Source organism: Sminthopsis crassicaudata, chromosome 4 (genome assembly GCF_048593235.1).
Source record: "Sminthopsis crassicaudata isolate SCR6 chromosome 4, ASM4859323v1, whole genome shotgun sequence".
NCBI classification, from domain to species: Eukaryota; Metazoa; Chordata; class Mammalia; order Dasyuromorphia; family Dasyuridae; genus Sminthopsis; species Sminthopsis crassicaudata.
Genome location: NC_133620.1, coordinates 185151224 through 185157018, shown reverse-complemented (window position 1 = coordinate 185157018; position 5795 = coordinate 185151224). Strand labels below are relative to the sequence as shown.

At 35.5% G+C, this 5795-nt stretch overlaps 1 pseudogene; it reads left to right on the top strand.

Moving 5' to 3' along the window:
* The first annotated feature begins 5026 nt into the window (after positions 1 to 5026).
* LOC141540678 (receptor expression-enhancing protein 6 pseudogene) lies at positions 5027 to 5580 on the top strand (annotated as a pseudogene).
* The last annotated feature ends 215 nt before the right edge of the window (positions 5581 to 5795 follow it).

Below are 5795 nucleotides of genomic sequence, written 5' to 3'. Positions count from 1 at the left end.
TGAGGGTTAAGCAGTTGGGATGGTACATGGCATTCCTGAAACCTCAGCAAGAATGAACATCAGAGCCAAGATTAGGATTCGGGATCTTTCTACTTTTAGTCCTGAGTTCTAAATCATGACTCCTCCCTGTCTGCTAGAATTGTAGTTTTCATTAAGTCTCAGATTAATGGGGCTAAGTATCTTGAAACCCACATTTCCCAAATGTAGCTGATATTAATTGAGCCCATCTTCACAATCACTGTGAGTGAGATGAACATAGTTCATGTTCTCAGGCGTGCCAAAAAGAAGGCAGTAAGCCGCTTGTTTATCTTGGCAGATTTCTTTGTGTATGATTCCTTCTCTTCTTTCCTAAGGTCAAAGTATCTTATTCCTACTGAGTTAAGAGGACTTTTCGAATTTGGTTGATCCTTGGTGCATTCTTTAGCTAATACCTTGTAATTTAGGCCCTTCTTGTCCTTGGTTTCCATGAAAGCTATTGAAGGCCCATCAGCTGAATTGACATAATAACATCATTATCTTAACCTTTTGAAATTAAAAAAAAAAATTTACTATTAATTTAACATAGAGGAGAGAGGAAGCATTACTCATTGGCTACAAGATGCAAAGGCCAAGTTAGTATTTAAAATAGTTGCATATTACTAAATGTGTAGTACCTATATGGTATGGTTTAAAGGACAATAAAAATGATCACAAGAACGATCTTAGAAAAACATGGAAAGACTTATATGACATAATGAAGAGCAAAATGAGAACCAAGAGAATGCTGTATACAATAACAGAAATAAATATATTTTTTAAGAATGACATTGAGCAATTAAGTCATTTTGACTATTATAAATATCCAGATTATAAAGGACATATGAAGAAGGACTCTATCTGCATCCAGAAGGGAAAAAACCTGATAAATAGAAGTTTGCATAGAATAATCACACATATAATCCACATATATATACATGTATGTGTGTGTGTGTCTAATGTTAGCCATTTTTAGTATAGGGGAGAGAAGGAAAAAAAAGAAAAAAATGAAATTTACATGATAACTTTATTGTATATTTAAAATAAATAGCAAGTTTTATGTAACAGACTTGTAGTTTCACGAGCAATCATATTTTTATCATACTATATTATAGAAAAAATGAATAACTTTGAGTGACTATATGATAACTTCATTATAATTTAAAAGGAATAGCAATTTGTACAAAACAGATTTGTAACTTCATGCTTAATATTTTTATTCTACTGTGTTATGGAAATGCTTGCTTTATTTCATAAATTAAAAATAATAAAATTTAAAAATAAAGTATACTGAGAAGCCCCTTTCCATCTTGCCACAGTCTTAAACTCCCAGCAAAAAGAAGCATTACTTTGGATTAAGGCATTGTTGTCCCTAGAAGTTAATTTTTGTAATGCAAATATGCCCTGGAAGTAGCAACATATATAAAAATCATGTTATTCAGTCAATTAAAGAGAGCTAATCAATCCAATCCTTTCAAAAGACTTAATAGGAATAGGACACAGACCAGATAAATTCTGAAGGAACAGGATTGAAGTATTCTGGAATATTAGATATGGATAGGATTGCTATACTAAGGATTCCAGAGGAGCAAAAGAAGAAAAAGGTACCTGGTAGCTAAGTAATTATAGACATTGTTGCCTACCTAACATTTTTTTTTTTTCTGGGATTAATTTTAGCTCAGGTTCACTAGTATGTATAAACTGTAAGACACTTAGCACAGTGCTGTGTTTGCTGTTGGTGTTCAATCATTTCAGTCATGTTCAAACTCTCTGTGACTGTATTTGGAACTTTGCAAAATCCTGAATTAGTTTGCCATTTCCTTTTCCATCTCATTTAACAGATTAGGAAACTGAGGCAAACAGGATTAAATGATTTATCCAGGGTAACATAGCTAGTAAGTATCTAAAACCAGATCTGAACTCAGAAAGAAGAATTTTCCTGACTCCAAACCTAATATTCTATCCATTGAGCCACCTAGCTGATCATAATGCTGTGTACATAGCAGGAAAAATTAGTTGAATTGACATGGATCGGAGATGACATTGATTTCTGTTAGAACAAGTGATAGCATTTTTATTGGACACATACTTTTGGAATTTCAATGAATAAAAAAACTATTTGTTGAATGAATGAGAGGAAAAAGTAGGGATGATTGACTTGGATCAATGTTTTTCTACATCTGATGTTCCTAATTAGCCAAAAGAAAAAAAAAAAAAAGAAAAGAAACAACTTAACCATTTAAAAAAATGATTCTCGCAAAGGTGATAGTCATTAAAAAATCTGTTAATTCTGCTAATATTGCCATAGATACCTACTTGTTTGGTTTAGAACAAACCACCTAACTATTCTAGCTTCTTTTTCTCATCTCTCTAATGAAACAACAAAAGGAACTCAAATAGAAGCAGGGACCACTACATCATACATAAGGATCTCTAGGGGTCACATATTGACTCAGAAAACCACATATTCACTATGTTTTATTCTATTTTTGTTTATTTCATTAAATATTTACCAATTACATTTTAATCTGGTTCAGGACCTCTCTGTAGTGTAGTGGGCTCCATGTGCCCCATGGGCAACTGTTTGACACCACTGGATTTAAATAATTTTTAAGGACTCTGAAATGTTATGCTAGATATTGCCTTTTCTTTCTAACTAGCTTTCCAGCGTTTAGAACCTCCAAAGGATACTTACTGTTTATTATTCTAGTCTACAATTCTGAGTGTAATGTATACTTATTTCCCCTTTACAATGAAATAAAACAAAACTGTTTTGGAACGTGAAAATGTCATAGAGGAACAAAGAAAGTGATATCTTACCTTCTCAATTTCAATTCTGTTAAGTGTCCAGATTTGAATAATAAATTCATTGGGATACCAAATACTTGTTGTTATCAGCATTCTACCATATCTTTATTCTTAGTAATAGGTTTCTTTCCTCCCCTCTATGATTTAGGATAGTCTGTCAGTCAATAAATATTTAAGTATCCACAATGTGCCAGACACTGTGCTAAGCTCTAAGAATATAAAAAGAGGCAAAAGACAGTCCCTGAACTCAAGAAGGTCACAATCTAAAGAGTAAGGGTGTGTGTGTGTGTGTGTGTGTGTGTGTGTGTGAGAGAGAGAGAGAGAGAGAGAGAGAGAGAGAGAGAGAGAGAGAGAGAGAGAGAGAGAGAGAGAGAGAGAGATGCATCCTTCAACACTAGTGAAGAGCAAGACAATGATTCCAGGGTCACAAATCTTCAAAACTCTACTTTCCAGACAAACCAGACCACTTGTCTGTGTCTTTCCCAATGTCAGTCTGTCTTTTTTCCTGCCTCCATGCCTCTTTTTTAATTTGACCTCCATGTCTAGGATGTCTTCTCTCATATTTCTATGTATTGAGTATCCTTTCCTCCCTGCAAATTTCAATTCATTAATACCTCCTCAAAGAACCATGCCATTCAGTTTAGACTTCTCATATCTTTATATTCCAATATGACTTATACTAGTTGTAAATTCACTTAAAGTTGTAATGGGACTGTCTGATGTTGCTGCTCCAACCTATTCCGTCACAACAATTTCGTGTTATATCATGACCACAAAGTGTTTTTTTTGTTTTTGTTTTGTTTTTTAGCCTTTCAGAAACAGGAAACCTAATTTTTATTGGATAGCCTAGCAGTATTCCTCAAACTTTTAAAATAGGGGGCCAGTTCACTGTCCCTCAGACTGTAGGAGGGCCGGACTACAGTAAAAACAAAAGCTCACACTCTGTCTCCTCCCCTCAGCCCATTTGCCATAAGCCTGCTCCGCAGGCTCCATTTGGCCCACCAGCTGTAGTTTGAGCACCCCTCTTTGGAGCAAGGACTAATCTCCAGTGCTTAGCATCATATGCACTACAAAGAAGAAGTATCTGACAATTTTTAAAAATTTTAAAAAATAATTTCACTTTTATCCATTGTATTTCCCTAACCATTATGCTTAAGTTTAAATGTTACAGAATAGAGGTGTCAGGTAGACTTCCTGCAGGCTGTATGGCCAATAACACTCCCAAATGCTGCCTGAACTAGATAAAAATTTAATTGGGAAATACTGAACAAAACAAACAAAAACATAATAGAACACAGATACTGTAAATATGTTGTTTTATAAGACTCTTTATATGTTTTAGTGGCCCCTTTTTGATTTGATTTTAAAACCAATGATCAAGAATATTCCTAACTATTCTCTAGTCCACTGGAAAAAGTTTAATCAGCTGCCAAATCTAATTGGTGCTACCTCAGTTTCTATCCCAAAGTAATATTAGTTTAATACAATCTATGATCTATTATTGTTCTATAAGAAGTGATCAACAGGATGATTTCAGAGCGGGCTAGGGAGATTTAAATGAACTGATGCAAAGTGAAATGATCAGAACTAGCAGATAATTGTACACAGCATAAACAAGATTATATGATGATCAATTCTGATGGACATAGCTCTTCTCAACAATGAGATTATTGATATCAACTCCAATGATCTTGTGATGAGGAGAGTCATCTACACCCAGAGAGAGGACTGTAGGAACTGAGTGTGGATCATTACATAGCATTTTCACTTTTTTTGTTGTTTGCTTGAATTTTATTTTCTTTCTCATTTTTTTCATTTTTGATTTATTTTTTCTTATTCAGCAAGATAATTGTATAAACATGTATGCCTCTATTGGATTTATATATATTTTTTCCATGTTTAACATATATTGGATTACTTGCCATCTAGGGGAAAGAGGGGAATTGGAACACAAGGTTTTGCAAGGGTCAGTGTTGAAAAATTATCCTTGCATATGTTTTGAGAATAAAAAGTTTCAATTAAAAAATTCATTCTATTATCATACTTAAATGATTGTGAAAATGCATGTCATGGAGAGATGCCACCAGCACCATTGCAGAGGAGCTCTGAAAAATCACCTCTTGGACTCAATGTGCCAAGGAAATCACCTCAGGAACAGTCATACTCTGTTCCTGACCCCTCTCTCCCACCCCTCTCAGCAGCCATGGCTAGCTTGAGACAATGCTACCAGAGGTTCTTGGAGCAGAAAAACATCATCATCGATGCCCTTGGGAAGCTAAGGAGATCACCAGTATCAAAAAGTACTACTTGGCTACAAATTCCATTTTCTTCATGGCTTTCTATCTCATATTTGGCTATGGTGCCTCTCTACTTTGCAATCTTATTGGATCATCTACCCAGCATATGACTCCATCAAGGCCATTGAAAGTCCCAACAAAGATTATGATAACATTTAACTAATCTAGTGGGTGGAACATAGCATATCTGGTCTGGCTAACTTTTTCTCTGACATCTTATTTTCTAGTACCCCTTCTACTCTGCAGGAAAATGTGCCTTCTTGATATGTTGCATACTTACAGTGGTCTGAAATGGCTTGCAGATCTTGTATCATTACTTGATCCATTCCATTTCCTGAAGCACAAAGCTTCCATGGACAGTCTGGCGACTGACCTAAGTGGACAAACCTTGGACTTGGCAACCAGTTTGATACAGGAAGCAACCAAGGCAGGCATGACTCACCTACAGAAGAATAAGTGAAAAGAGATCACCCTTGAGCCAGAGGCTTCTGATGTTCAGTCATTAGGCTGAACAGCCTCCTCCTAGCCTCCTTTGATTCAGGGACCATGACCCCCAATTCTGGCCCATATTCATGCAACTGTCTCTTTCTAACTCTACCTCCCCAACTATTTTCTCTCCTCCTGAGCTTTAGGGCATTAAAGAACTCTCCCAAGACTGGGAGATGGGGTGGATAT